Source organism: Hesperophylax consimilis, chromosome 27 (assembly GCF_061612785.1).
Source record: "Hesperophylax consimilis isolate HC1 chromosome 27, BYU_Hcon_1.0, whole genome shotgun sequence".
In the NCBI taxonomy this organism is placed as follows: Eukaryota; Metazoa; Arthropoda; class Insecta; order Trichoptera; family Limnephilidae; genus Hesperophylax; species Hesperophylax consimilis.
In genome coordinates this window covers 4,926,388-4,942,134 of record NC_142862.1, presented here as the reverse complement: position 1 = coordinate 4,942,134, position 15,747 = coordinate 4,926,388, and the positions used below count along the sequence as shown (strand labels likewise).

General features: G+C 32.8%; 1 protein-coding gene and 1 non-coding gene across 2 annotated transcripts in view; one reads left to right on the top strand and one right to left on the bottom strand.

Annotated features, from left to right (window-relative positions):
* Positions 1-15,747, top strand: part of LOC149410515 (uncharacterized) — a 66,961-nt gene that overhangs the window by 28,314 nt on the left and 22,900 nt on the right. The gene's annotated exons all lie outside the window — the stretch shown is intronic.
* TRNAP-AGG (transfer RNA proline (anticodon AGG)) lies at positions 12,647-12,718 on the bottom strand. Its single transcript has one exon. It is a non-coding gene; the product is annotated as a tRNA-Pro (tRNA).

Genomic DNA, 15,747 nt, shown 5'->3' with positions numbered 1-15,747 from the left:
GCTTATAAAAAGATTTATCTAAAAAATACTCGATTATTTCAAAGGCCAAGATGTATTCTACTCGCAGTATTTAATTAAAGCATCTGAAACATTTCTAGGCGACCAAATTTTCAAACCAAAAACACATGATTTTGCATTACTACGTATGGCATCGCCTTAAGAATTATTAATAATTTGATGGACAGATTTCTAAGTATTCCTGAGATTCTTGTACTTTTTTGTTATTTTTCATAAATAATATTAATCATTACGAGATTACCTAACTATCTAACTAACTATCCATCTCACCGTTACCCCTCAGGGGTAAGCAGAGAGGACGTACCGCCAAACAACTCGGTCTTGGCACACACTCCTTGCCTCATTCACATTCATACATTGTCTCAAATAAACTCTTCCGTTATTCCAAATCTTGACATAGCGCGACTCAAGTAATCGGTTTACTTTATCGTGTCATATCTTTCGGGCGGCCCCTACTTCTTCTACCATTCACATTTGCGTCATATAATCTCCTTACACTCCTTTCTTTGTTTATTCATTCCACATGCCTATCTAAGCTCATTTTAATTTGGGAGGCGGTTATGGGTACCCAACACCTGCCACAGGTCACCCCAAGTGGTTCGCTACGTTTGGTGACTTAGCAGGGGTGCCCGATTCTTTGGGTGAGGTTTATCCGGGTCTTAGCCACTGATTTTTTTTGTCCACCAACTGCATGGCAGGCCGATTCGGGAGAGACAGATTGAGGGAAACCTTTTGACCTCTCCAACAGTACTCTCTCGTAACATCGCCTTACACCGCAGTGGGAGGGATGGATTCATACGTCTGTCACTCCTGGACTAACTAACCCCCTTATTCCTACCCATACTTTTATTTTTTTTCCTTCCCAGGATTTCCCTTCCCTTCTTTCCTAAAAAACCCCTCCACACAACATCCCAAAAGATGACATCGGCCCTGAGGGGAATTATTTTCCTTGGGTTCTCATGTTTGGAGCTAACGTTAAAAAATCTTGCTCATTACGCTTGCGTTATTTGCGAATCACGGTATTTTCACACGATCATACATAGATTTACCACACACAAGTCTCAGGGATCTCATCTTAACAGCATTCAGTCTACTTTCATACTTCCTCTACCAATTCCATGCCTCACTGAAATAAATGAAGTTAGGAATCAGCAGGTAAGGTTACCTAAAGACATAAAATTATTTAAGCAATAATGATTACCAGAAGTCGAAGAATGGTTTCATTATAGAGAAAAATTATTAATAAAACATCATAAATTCTCATCGAAAACTATCACGAAGCCTCGAATCCTTGGAGATTTTCTTTTTTCAGGGAACATCTGAATCTGCGATATTCCATTCTTAGTATAGACGCTTTTCTTTTGTTAGCATTACTTCGTAGCATTTTTACCCTGAAGACAGATTTGCCGCACGAATCTTAACGGCCTAATGCTGGAAGATTAATGACTTGGTTTCTGTTTTGTTTCGGACATTAATTGAAATATGAGTAGGATACTTATATTGTTAAGAGTAGTGTGAGAAATAAATAGTATATATAATAACCATTGAACGGTGAAAAATTCTCTTAGACAGACTATAGTTGAACTTAAAATAATCAACAAAGAAAAATCTTCTGTATTAAAAGACATTTCAAGATAAGATCTCACTGTGAAGTAAAGCTTCTACGACGATCGCATATCTTGCAAATTACATGAAGAAATGTATTATACAGGGTGTCCGGAAACTCGTAGTACAAGCGGGAAACTGGTGAATCTACATCACATTTGGAGTCGATTTTGTAGTATTTTTTTTTTTTGATTTGAGCTTTCGTTATCGAGTAAATCGAGTTAGAAGTTGATTTTTTTTTTTTTTAATCAAATTCTTATAAATTATTACTGAAGATCAAAGTACCCAACTAATTAAAACTATTTGAAAGTAAAACAAATGAAGAAACTCGGATTTGAAGCATTATTTTGAAATCACCCTTCATTTAATCCGGTGTAATCATAAAATATTTCTGCTCTGCAGGGTTAAAACATCTGTTGTTCAATCCTAAACACCAGAAAAAACTTTAACCCTAAAATAGCCGAAAAATATTTTTTTTTGTTTTTTTTTTTTTTTGTGAAAATGCTCAAATCAAAAAACTTTATGTTTTTTGGGTTCCCCATGTGGTGTAGATTCTCCAGTTTCCCGCTTGTACTACGAGTTTCCGGACACCATGTATAATATAAATGTAAATATAACATGCCTGGAGATTAAAAAATCATGATTTTAACAACCTAGCGTCCACCTCGGAACAGGAATACCTGGTGAAGAAAACTGTAAGTAAACTTCTCTACTTTGTGGTGTTAAAAATAGTAATTAATTAAAAAGAAGAAAAATATTGTATGTTTCGAAAAATAAATACGAAACGCAAACATATAATATTGATTTAAATTTGTGGTTATCTATTATAAATAAATGTAACAATGTCACGGAGAAAAATGAGTATTGCTGATTGCAATCCGTTTCCTAATAAAATAAAATTAGTCGATTCAGAATATATGGGAACACATCAAGCGGGTGGATTTTTCTTGATAAATATAATCCAGAAATGCGACGATATTACAATTTTTGTGAACACGTGTTCCGACAACCCAAAAACATATTTGTATTGTATCGATAGTTTTTTTAGAAAACCTGTCAATTCATTCGTTAGAGGCCTGCAGTCCCATTTTTAACAGTAATACTAATAGATCTTTAGTAAATTAGCAATATGTTATGTCGTTGTTTTGTAACAGCCGTTCATTCCTCAGAACATAATAAAATGACTTAAATCAATGGGTGAACATAACGGTTCCATGATAAATCAACACAGTGACTATTCAACACACTTTTAAAAAGTGATATATAGTCATTAGAAACGATGAAAAAATGTTTAAACCTAACCTAACCTACTTAACCCAGTTAATAAAGTTTTTGTTTCATCACTTTCCATGACTTTATATAACTTTTTAAAGATGTGATGAATTATCATTTTTATGATTTATCCGGTCACCGAACATAACATAATAATTTATTTATTTATTTTAATATCAACGGTATAAAATATACCATATACAGTAAACTATAAACAGTGACATTAGAAAATATACAATTAACAGAAACTATAGATTGATATAAAAAGTTAGAAATACAAGTACACGCAAAACTTATAGGTAGACTAGGTTAGATTAGTATTGATTGAAATATATGAGATTAAAATTTATTAGATACAAGATATAATATATTACAATAGCTAAAATGTATGCATTTATATTCAGGTTTTGGTTGAAAGTAGTTAAGTGCCAATCAAGCTGTTGGTTCACTTTATTGACTATTTTTATTAACCCAAGTTTCCTCAGTTGCCCCAGGCAGTTCATTTTACATACATATTTATATAAAATGAACTGAATATTTGACTTTTTACGTAAGTATGAGTAGCCTTACATTTTATTGGCCATGATTTAAAAGATTTGTTGTACCTAGCTTCTGTGCAGTTAAACAGATCCGCTACATCTGCGTACCTATTACTAATTTCATGTAATCTAGGTACAAGCGAGTGTTTGAAATGTTCAGTCTTAGAATTGTTACAATTAAAGAGGGTTTTAGAACGAGTTGCTCTTATGGGTACATGAAATTCAATGAGGTTAATTAAATCAAGGCTGTCTATACTACCATTTACAATTTTGAACATAAATATTAAGTCGGATATAATTTTTCGATCCGAGAGTTTTAATACATTTAATTTTTTCATTAAATAATAAGTGTTAAAGTGGGGGTGGGGGAGTTACTGTCTATTAGTGAAGAGTGGGGGAGGTGATCAAAGATGGAGGAGAAAGGTAAATTGTCTAAGATAGGGCTGAAAGATAGTATTTTTTGTTTATTGATAATGGACTCATTTTTATTAAGGGATTTATTTATTTCGACGGTCCGATTGGCGTATTTAAAAAAATATATAGTGTTTCATACAAATCAACATTTTTTTAATTATTACATAAAAATTGTGAAGCTACGTACATATTCAAATTTCTGACACACGCACAGCGATTTAAAATGTTCTATTTTCGAATTTCCACCAAAACGATATTTTTATTTATGAATTTGGCGGCGTTGACGACACGCCGGGCAACGTTGGTGACAGCCGTCTTGCAGATATTGGCGGTTTCTATGTCATAATGATGTTGTACCCTGTTGGAACCGTTTGTAAATGTGCGATTTTAGATCGTTTTTCAAATCAATAATTATGAATGAAAAAATTAAAATTATTTTTTTTAATACGATAATCATAATCATAAAAATAAACCAAAATTTATTACCGATGGTAACTTGATTTGCTATAAGCTGATTGTGTTATAAACTGCGCCTCCTATCAAAATATGATTTCCTAGTGAGATAGGTACTGTACAAAATGTAAAGTAATTTACAAAGCTGAAAAAAAGACGAAGCTTTTTATAAATAAATAAATAAATTCTTTATTCCAGGATGTAGGAAGGTTAGTGCAATCCCACACACCCCATAGAGGATATAAGTACAGATAGTATTTACATATAGTAAAATAAATAAAAAGAGAATAAAAAATTAAATATTTGTATATTATTATTTGTAATATTATAGTATTTGTGGCTAAATATGTTAATAACTAACCTGTGTAATAAGTGATAACCGGGTAACACAGGTCAGTGGCAATATCCTTGATATTAGTCTAAGAGCACATCCTTGGATGGCACCATATTAATCTCTTAGTTTATGCATAAATGGCGTTTAGCTGTCGAGTAATCTAGAGACCGTAGGGATAATAGATAAAACAGGAACCCCAAGGTCGGTTGATTTTTAATGATAACTAATTTTTATAACATAAGGTTTTTATGAATAGCACAAAGGATAACAAAATAAAAAAAACACATACAAAATAAAAATAAATAAATTCCACCGACAGGAATTTTTTCAATTTGTATGGCTGTTTCAGGCTAATAATCATTGCTTATGACAATTTGAACTCAAGTTACGGGGTCAATATTATTCCAACTACCTTTTGATTAAGATATGAGATCCAATTTTTAATCTATAGGATTAAAATACCAAGTGTCTTGTTGAAGCCGGAGTTTTATTTAATAAAACAGTTTGTTAGAAACCCTAGAGATACAACAATTATGAAAAGTGATGAAAAAAAACTAATTAAATAGGTTACGTCTTTAAGGCAGTTTTTTTCATCATTTTTTGACTTTGTCCTGAGTTGTCATGGAACCGTAATAAGTGTAGGTGTCTCACAATTTAACCCTAAGTATTACACCATACCAAAACACCTACACAGGTCTGCTCCATTGTCTATGCCTGTTTCTACATTTCAATGGAATATTGAAAATCTGTCCTCAGTGTCTGTGTCTGCCAGTGTGGATCGCAGAGCTTCCTTTATTATCATTCATGAATGGCAGAATAAAGGCCTTCCTAGAAACTATATCATTTTCCTCTACCACATGCTGAATGAAGTAAACTGAACGTGGCAGAGGCAGGATGCTTCACAACTGTGTCCAGAACTGATATGTCGTAATTTTACGTAGTTAGTCTGGTATTTCATAACTTACTATCACTAACTGTAAATACGTGTACCTTATCATCATCACAGTGTTACATCTCAGTATGAGATATGCCCTACGGACAGACATGACGTACTTACCCTGTACCTCCATAAACCATATACTAATAACAACAAAGTTACTATAATAAATACATATTTTCTACTATTGTTATAATATTAACCGCTTTAATACGTACATTATTATTTCTATTTAAATACTCTAAAATACGTGCATTAGAAGGGAGACTTAAAATAAACGATTTAATATTTTTAATTCACAATACTAAACTTTAATTTCGACTCCTGGAATTCATAAACCTACACAGATCCACAACAACAATACGACAAAGTACACTATTTTACTGCAACATACCTAAAGGCAACTGTATTGCCCATTCCCTATACAGCGGCTTCACACTATGGGAAATCAATACTTAGGTGATATTGACATAAATATATAATGTTAAGCAAATTTTGTGGATCACATAAAATGTGCATTCCAACATTACTCTTAAACCATCTGTTGTATTTTTGTAAATCTATTGTATCACTGTAAATATATTGCATCACTGTAAATCTATTAGATTACTATAAAACTATTTGAATACAGTAAATCTATTTGATCACTCTTATATATTTGACCACAGTTATTCTATTTGATCACTGTAAATCTATTTTTATTTATTTATATATACGCCTAAAAAGGCTTTTACATAGAAGTGATACGTCATGATGCAGTGTACATAGGAGAATATCTGTATTATACAGGAGATACTGACAGTAAATAGATGTAATCCATTGTAAAGAAGGTACAAAATACACAATTGTAAAATTGTGATTGCAAGTATAATGAAAAATAATTAAGAAATAATTAAAAGAAAAACTAAATAAAGAAAAAAAACTAAATATGAAGCAATATTAGTAAAACGTAAGAGTAACATAAAGTAAAAAGGAAATTACAACAACACTACATATAAGACAAATCATTAAAACTAATTTACCAACGCCATTCTGTTTGTAGGATTCGACAAAGTGTTGGTATAGATTATGCTTAATTCTATAAATGGAGTCAATAAATAAATCAATAGCACCCCCATACTTGTTGCCCAGATCATGTATCCTATTGATCAGTGAGTGTGTCTGATAGTTGATCGTGTATGTATTGCAGAAGAATGTCATATTTTGTCTTGTATTCCTAGTCGGCACATGGAGTTCAATATTTGATCACTGTATGGCTTTGACATTTGATCCCTTTAGGTGATTTTAGCCAAATATTACTATTATTGTTTAAAAGGAGAAAAAAATTTATACTAGTAAACTAAACCACTAATAATAACTTACTTACTTACTTGCATAAAAAACTACTGGACATTTAAGTTACCACTAACAACTCGCATCGTGTCGATAAGCCATTAGAATTCTTACGGGAGTTACATTAGCTCTACATCAGCAATGCGGGATTTGAACCTGCGACCGATGAATTAAAAATCGAGGAGCTTACCATTCTGCCACGGACTATGTAATGGCATCTGTTTTAATGTCACTTCAATCATCTTCTATCTAATTGACTACCTTGGCAATTTTAAGCTTAGGTTTCGACACCATAAGCTATTTTGAAGAAATCGTTTTTAGCTCGGTCGAAGTGGCTCAACCTTCTAAAGCACAGAATTTTTCTCCAATACACAATAGATGCCAAGCGAAAATTAACAATAACCCTGAAAACGCAAGAAACATTAAAAAAGGGCTTTGGCTTCTTTATAAAATATTGCTCATTTTTATGGGAAAAAAATGTGAGCGACACACAGTAAAAAATTTCATCTTTGTTGCTTAAAATTCACGCAGAAATGCGAAAATAAAAACGTAAACACTTTTGAAAATTTCACCCATAATTTTAATGAAAGGACTGAGTCTTGTGAAAAGTGTTGATGGCGCTATTCAGGTAAGTATCGACCGACAATATCCTTTAACGTGAAACAGCAAAATCTTTTGAAATTTAATTGATGATAATAAAAATTTGATACCGTAATAGTTCAGAGGTGAACCAAAGCTATTGGTATAGAATTGTTAAGTACGTTTACTCATGATTTGTTGGAACAGGACAAACAGAGACTGAATGCGGTAGTCACTAATAACAAGTTGTCAAAAGAAGAAAGGCTGGGTGTCAACAATGGAGTAACGATTAACCCTGATGTATGGCAGTGACGCATGAAACTGGAAAAGGAAGGATAAAACTGGGTAGAGTCGAGATCCCTGAGTTAAAACCATGTACGATCGTCCAACAAATGTTTAGCTCCATAATGAATACACGAAGAACTGGTGAAAAGTTTTTAAAAGACGCGGTTGTGATAGTTTTGACGTGTAGAACAGATGCATGAAGAAAGCAGTATCAAAAGAATACTTGAGGCGAAAGCATTTGGTAACAGAAGACAATCCCCGAGGAAGACATGGAATGATTAATTGAATTAAGTGTTTAAGTCGGGTCATAAGAAGAAGATGTATGAAACGGAACGCGCGACGCAAGAAATGTATGCAAATACAGAGATGTGTTGAGGTTTATTCTTTCTTTTTACGCCTGCAGTAATGACATTGAAAATGTTACTGATATAACATACTTATTTATATATATTTTTTATAGAAAAAAACAGTAAATGATTTACAGAGATTAAACAATATACATGAATAAGATATTTCAAGTTGGGTACCTATGATATGTTTTCTTGCAGCGTCTGCTAAGTGGTGTGTTTATTTTTTAATTACCAGGTGACGTGTGTAGTAAATAGGTATGTTTGTGTAATGTATGTGTGAGTGTTTGTGTGTGTGTGTCTGTATGTATGTGCATTGAACAGTTTAAATTATTGACATGATGCCACGTTTGAATTTGGGCAGTGAATCCGAAAAAATGTTAATGTTAGAGTTTAGACAAATATTATTTAGAGTATGAAAAGCTTGGTTAATTGGCGAATTAGATGAGTTATACTAGATTACAAATTAACCTTTAACAAGAGAGCTGAGTATACATATAACAAAATTGCGAAGAAGATCTCTTTTTTGGGAAGAATTAGTAATAAAATTTCCAGAAAAACTATATCACAAAAAAACAACTATATTATTGCTCAACATTTTAATTACTGCCCAATGATTATTTTCTTGTGGAACGACAGTGAACTAAATAAATTGCAAAATTTAACTGAAATGGAGATATATTAGATAATAATGAAATAGATGCTGATCAAACGCTATGAAATCTAAACATAAATTAACAAACCACCTGTTAAAAAAAAATTAAATAAAGTTGTATGCAACAAGGAAAATCACAGATGAAATCAGAAAACCAAAATGCAACAAGAACAATCACAGATATTACACAAGAAACATGTGATGAAATCAGACTACCAAAATCGGACAAAGCCAATACGCAAAACAGTTGCGTATTGGCAACTGGAATGAAATATTATAAATTTATTTATTTATTGATAATACATTACAAAATAATAACAATAATATTTATAGTATATTTTTTAAGTTTCCCCAATTAGTGTAATGTTTAAATTACATTACACTAATTGGGGAAACTTTACTAGGGTAATAACCATCAATAATTTCTATCATTTTTACACAGAAATCAATTAAGAAATCAGTAATTGAAATTAAAATACCTACCTAGAAATAATATAAATGTATCGTCTGTAAGTGGGCTACCCACAGTTTGATAATGCCTTCGGAGGGCGAAACAGCTGTCACGCGTAATAATAATTACACAGCAGAACTTGTTTAAAAATAAACTGTTTTTATAAACCCAATAATAATATTATTGTATCCATAAAAAAATAAAATGGAGTTCTACAAATTAAACTTAATAACAATAAATATGCTATACCTATTTAGAAGAGAGTTACGAGGAGAAAAATGAATTGAATGATAGTTGGGAAAATAAATACCTGGATATTCAATTCTCATGACAAGCGTAATCAAAGCAATTAAGAGGATTTACTTTTCAATTCTGCTTTGTATGATAGGAAAACCAAAATATTTTGGTTTTGTAATTTAAAAAAATCCTTTTCAAAGCCAAACGCATCCATTATGATGTAAAATATTAAAACTTGACTAATAAAATTTGAATAATAATATTAACTTTATTATAAAAATGAATTTAAAATGCTTGGCTTTATTTTCGGTAATGGCAGAGACTTAGTTTCAAATCGTTTCAACATTAAAAATCGTATCTTCTTATTTAGTTCGAAGTCAAGTCGAATATGATTCTTCTATTTAATCCACTCACTTTAAAATCCAGTTTAATTAAAAACTAGCATAAATTGACGAAAGCATTAAAATTATTTAAACTCTCAGGACAGACGACTTGTTTCAGAATTGACTTTTGTTTTAAATTATTTAATGGTATTATAGACAGCCCTGATTTATTCAGCCTAATTACCTTCCATATACCAACTAAAACGACTTGATCCAAAATTATTTTTAATTGCATCACAAGATCTTGCATGCAGTTGGCAATAGGTACCTACTTCCACAGAAATGTAGATGTGTTAAGCTGCACGGAATATAGTTACAAGAAGGTTATAATAATTTTATCAAATTTTACTTCATGATTACTCTACGACTAAATTATTACGTATATCACAAGTTTATAAAAGCCCGTATAAAATTATATACAAAAATCCCCAAAAAGTTTAGGAGTGACTGGAAAACAAATTCAGATTTTTCAATTAAAACGATCTCCTGCAATAACTACAATAAACCAAACTGGAAAAGAAAATTGCAACATTTTTATAAGTAATTTTTTCTCCGTGTGACCGACAGTATGAAAATCTTGACGGAAATACTTTTCCAGTCAGAAATTGTCGCAAAAGGTTGATAATTCACTAGAGCCTTAAGAAAAATAATAAAAATGCCGGCAATCTGGGCGATAATATTTTATTTTATTGTCACATTAAATATTATATACTTTAACTAGGCAAAATCTGTCTGAGCCTGCTAACTGGGATGTCTGATTCTTTATTCTAAGATATCAGTGAAAAATGTTCTTTTTGAATTACAAAGTGCTTTCAGTTTGTGTGTTCGCTCGTACTCCTAGTGAATATTAGCTTTGATCGCACTTGCAGTAAGGCAATTAAATTACCCAGCTTTTGCCCGTGGTCGTAGCATGTCTAAGTTACATACTAAAACGAGTACCTACATAAAAACAAACATAGCTTCCTGTTGGTTTTACGCCAATTCCTAGTTGAATTAGCTGATCACATTAAACTAGTGCAAGCCAGCTTCACTTTTAATCTATTTATTTTGCAAGAAAAGCACACCAGCTTTATTTGTTAAATTAATTACCTAGTTCGTAGTTTAGGTTTTATCGTATCGAAAAATTAAAAGTCAATCATTGGCAACATTTTACGTCATGATGTATTGTATTATTAACTGTCAGATTAAAAATAGTGAAATTAATTCCAGCAAAAATACTATCAGTTCTGTGAAGAGTAAAGACCTCGCACCAAAAAAAGAATTTTTATAATGTTCTCTTCTCTGAATAGTATGTAATCACATTCGCTATCCGCCTCTGCCTGTTTGTGCGCTTAGTTCTTCTAAACTACGTAAAGGGTTTTGATGGAGTCTTCAATTTTATAATAGTAGAGAAATGTCAAGTAACGCCGGGTACACGTTACCTAGTATTTAATAAATCAAAAAAAAAAATCTGTGAAATCAAAAGATTTGTAAGTATACTCGGTCCAAGATTAGAACAACCCGTGGACGCGCATGTCTCCGCCCCTTCACCCCACTCCTAAAAGGTCGAGCGTTAACACATTCAGACCCACTATTTTAATAAATTAATTATTTAATTTATTTTCCTACCGATAAATAAAATTAAAAATTAAAACATTTTAATACATTCAAATAATGATGATGATAGTATTACAATACATATATTGTACTTTATTAGGCATCAGATTTATCAAATCGGCTAAGAAATCAATCCAAAGTTGAAAATATCATCATTGCCATTAAAAAAAAAAATAATTTTCCTCAGATGATTCATTTGAAATTTCAAAAGCTAACGAATTATCATTATTGTCCTCTAGTTCATCAACAATGTGATCGATATTCCGAATTTTTTTTTCGATACATATTTATTATCATTGTCCGTTGAGGTTTGTGCACCACCTATAAACATAAAAAAAACCGATCAACACCAACATTCACAAATTTTATACATATATTACCTATCTATATCCTTGAATTATAAAAATGCATTGTTGTAAATCGAATAGTCATACAAATAACACATAAATAATGTTTACCTGTCCTTTTTTGTTTTTCGTAATTGGTGATAATGAATTCGGACATATCGGCTGAACATCCATTTTATAGCAGGGTCTGAATGGGTTAATTTCTCTAAGCGCAGGCACTAACGTATAACGAATTGTCAGCGAAGATTGCCGGAGATAGCCGAGCGATGGCGGAGGAAAGGAGCGGGGGGGTGGTATGCGCAGAACGAACCTAATTTGGTACTCCAACAGGTCGTTCTTATCGTGGACAGAGAATAGATACTTAAATACCTACCTAATTATTTAATTATAAACTATGTATTTTATCTAAAATTTTGATATTCTATTAAGGTAATATTATGCAATTTGTCCAAAGAAACGTCACTAACTCAATGACAATTCTTTGTTCAAACTTTCTTCAGGCAGGTAGGTACCATAATATTGAGAGAAAAAAATGCGAATTAGAAAGTTCAAATAAACACGACAGTTTCATATTTGAAAAATGAATCTGTATTTTAATTTAAACAGCTACCATCTTGAAATGGAAGCGAAACGTACAAACAAATTTACGGACAGACGAAATGCAAAACGATCAAGTTAGAACAGAACTGAGCCACGCTTGGTCAATTAATATCTATATAGAATGATTTAAATTTTCTATAAAAAAAAAAACAAAAATATAATTAAAATATAATTATTGATCTAGCCGGAGTTTGGGATCATCCATAATATCTAGAGATAAACGTTGCATTTGGTTTTTTATAAAAAAAATAAATAAAAAATTGGGCTCGTCCGGGATTTGAACCCGGGACCTCCCGCACCCTAAGCGGAAATCATACCCCTAGACCAACGAGCCAGATACGGTTGACGACAAAATTAGCAAACTTGTTAAAATCAAGTAATGAAAGACATAAGTAGGCCGGCTGTGAAAGTACTAGATAGCATATAAAGCAGTTTAGTAGGCATCGGCCATTGGTCGAAAATCCACCGCACATACGCTCTCCAACACGTACGCTTCGGAACGAGCGTTCCGCGCGCCACTCAGGCCGCCGCGCAAGGAAAGTCCCACAATAGACTGTGGTGTGGGACTTTACTGAAGCGGCGCGCGGAACGCTCGTTCCGAAGCGTTCGTGTAATGCCTGCAATTCGATACGCATGTGATTAGTTGGTCACGTAGCACCTATGATAATTTTTTTAATATCTTAGTTTTAGATCGGAACTCTCAGTATCTATCGCCCGGTGAAAGACCACAATACAGTGTCTAAACGCTGCTGATTGAAACGGCTTTAGCCCTATTTAGTGACAAGATCTGATAGCCAGGATTTCTAAACCTTTGTCTTTCCCATCTATTACCCTCCTCACTAAAAAATCGTATTCAAATATATATTTTCTGTTGTTAACAATAAATTATAAACCAGGTAGAAAGAGTAGGCAAGTACAGCGTTTGAAGTAGTTTGCCAAGTTCTAATTAGTTTCAAAAACATATCGTTTAAATGTGTGACTGTGTAGACTATAGTTGAAATGATATTATATATGTATATTTTTTGTCTAGGTGTTTGATTTTTAAAAAATGCAGGGGTTCGCAACAATTGAATACAGAGTTTATCAACTTTTATGAAAATGTTAGGTTGTTTATTTTTCATCTGTACCTATTCTAAAGTTTTTTTCTATGTTTTCTATCGTTGAGTTAATCCGACTCCTTCCCTTAGGTCATATTTAACTGTATCATATTACGACTAAGAACTACCAACATGATCTTAACGCATATTATACATAAAGATAGCAGCCGATAAAAATATGCGTTAAAAATGTAGATGATGAGGTCCTGGGTTCTATTCGTAGATGCGAACGATAAATTTTCTGATTTTTTTCTGTTTTACATCTTTCTTTTTAGGGTCTTATGGTTTTAAAGAAGAGCGATATCCGTTAGAGCAGGTTTGCTGCCAAGGCGTTTTCACCTTTGTAGTATCCTGTAGATTCACCTTAAAAGGGGGCTTGGGTTCAGGATTGATAATGATACGTAAGGCTGGTTAAATATTTACAGAGATCGTTTATTGCTTGTTAACTGTGAGACTACAGAATACCGAATGACAATACAGACTACCGCCGAAGTGCTCCCCGCACCTCGCGGCCCGTAGGTAGGTAACGAGTACCACAACATTTGCAGCACAAACGTGAAAAAGATACTTTTCAACTCATTTTGCACTTCGATGTACCCGTCAGAACTGTGGGTGGATTACACAGCATCCCAATGGCTTACAATAATGTTTATCGCCAACTATTCCGCCTACCGAGATAGTGCAGCGCCACGGAAATGTTCCTGGAGAGACGAGTACACTCTTTCAGAGCGCTTCTCCGCCATCACACGGGAAGCTTATGGAGCAGACTACGCCAATCAAGTAACAAAATCATCACTGCCATGGTTGCCTGGATGGAGTCTCCTCTGATGGCCCTCTGGAGACATGAGATGTCGAAATATCCTCCATAAACGGCTGTTTACATTCGTTTTTGTGTTTATATTTTATCTTTTTTCTCTTAAATTCCGCTTTTTTGTGCCTATCCGAATCACCCAAGTATGTTTTTTTTTCTTAAGCTAATTACGTATATTATTTCAAATATGGAATGTATTGCATTGCACTACCCCTGCATACATTCTGGAATAAATTCAATTATTATTAAAATTATTATTATTAAAAATATACCTCAGTTAATGTCTCTCAAGCATGGCCTACTTAACTGTTACTTTTGAGTGGTAAAAGTGTCACTTTACAAAAGTTACGGAGGTTTAATGGCGGTTGTTATAATCGTATTAATGTCATAACCTATGACAAGTTTATGGGTGAAGGGAGTTGCCCTCCATTTCTTATTCTTACCCTCGTAAACCCGAAAACACTCGAGAGTCTGTTTTTTCCACATTTGATAGATTTTAGTACCTACGAGTGGTTTGAATTTCTGAAGGTATTAATTGACTATCAAAACTCCATAGTTCATGATTGAAGCGAGCTGTACGAGAGAAAAAAATTTCGTTGACAAAAATCGTTGCTTATTTAATGACCCTAAAATATAATATCGTTTGAAAGTTCTTGCAGCTTCAGAATACGGAAAAGATTTTTTCGAAATGGCCGAATTTTTTTGTATTTTTAGAAACCACAGGCTTTTCATAAAATATACTTACATATGATAAAATGGTTCCATGATAACTCAACACAGTGACAATTCAACACACTTTTAATAAGTGAAATAAAGTCATTAGAAACGATGAAAAAAAAATTTTTTTCACCTAACCTAACTTAACCTACTTAACCCAGTTAATATAGTTTTTGTTTCATCACTTTCCATGACTTTATATAACTTTTTAAAGATGTGATGAATTATCATTGTGATGATTTATACGGTCACCGATAAAATACGCATTGCATTGATTGATTGCATTTGATTGTGTGGGATTGCACTAACCTCCCCACATTCTGGAATAAACAATTATTTATTTATTTATTTATTGAATTAAAAAATCAACGATTTCATTAAATAAATCATTTATTCAGTCAATGGATAACTTTTAACAATTATTGCAAAATACAAGTACATACTGCGTTGATTGATTCAGATACCGTCGATGACCGAATCAGTTAATTAAATTATTCCATCATCAAATTTAATCATGACAGATATAAACGACAGTTATAATAGTGATACATATTACCTTCGAAACCCTCCCTTCCCCTCTGACATATTCCACAGTCTATCTACCGCCCTCCCTCCCCTTCTCGTGTTGTGTTCTGGTTTTACAATTAAAGTCCACTCAACCGTGATGAGAAAGCCTTTCCGTATGAAAATAATATGAAAGATTGCAAAGAAAAACAGACTGAAACGCAAAAAAAACCT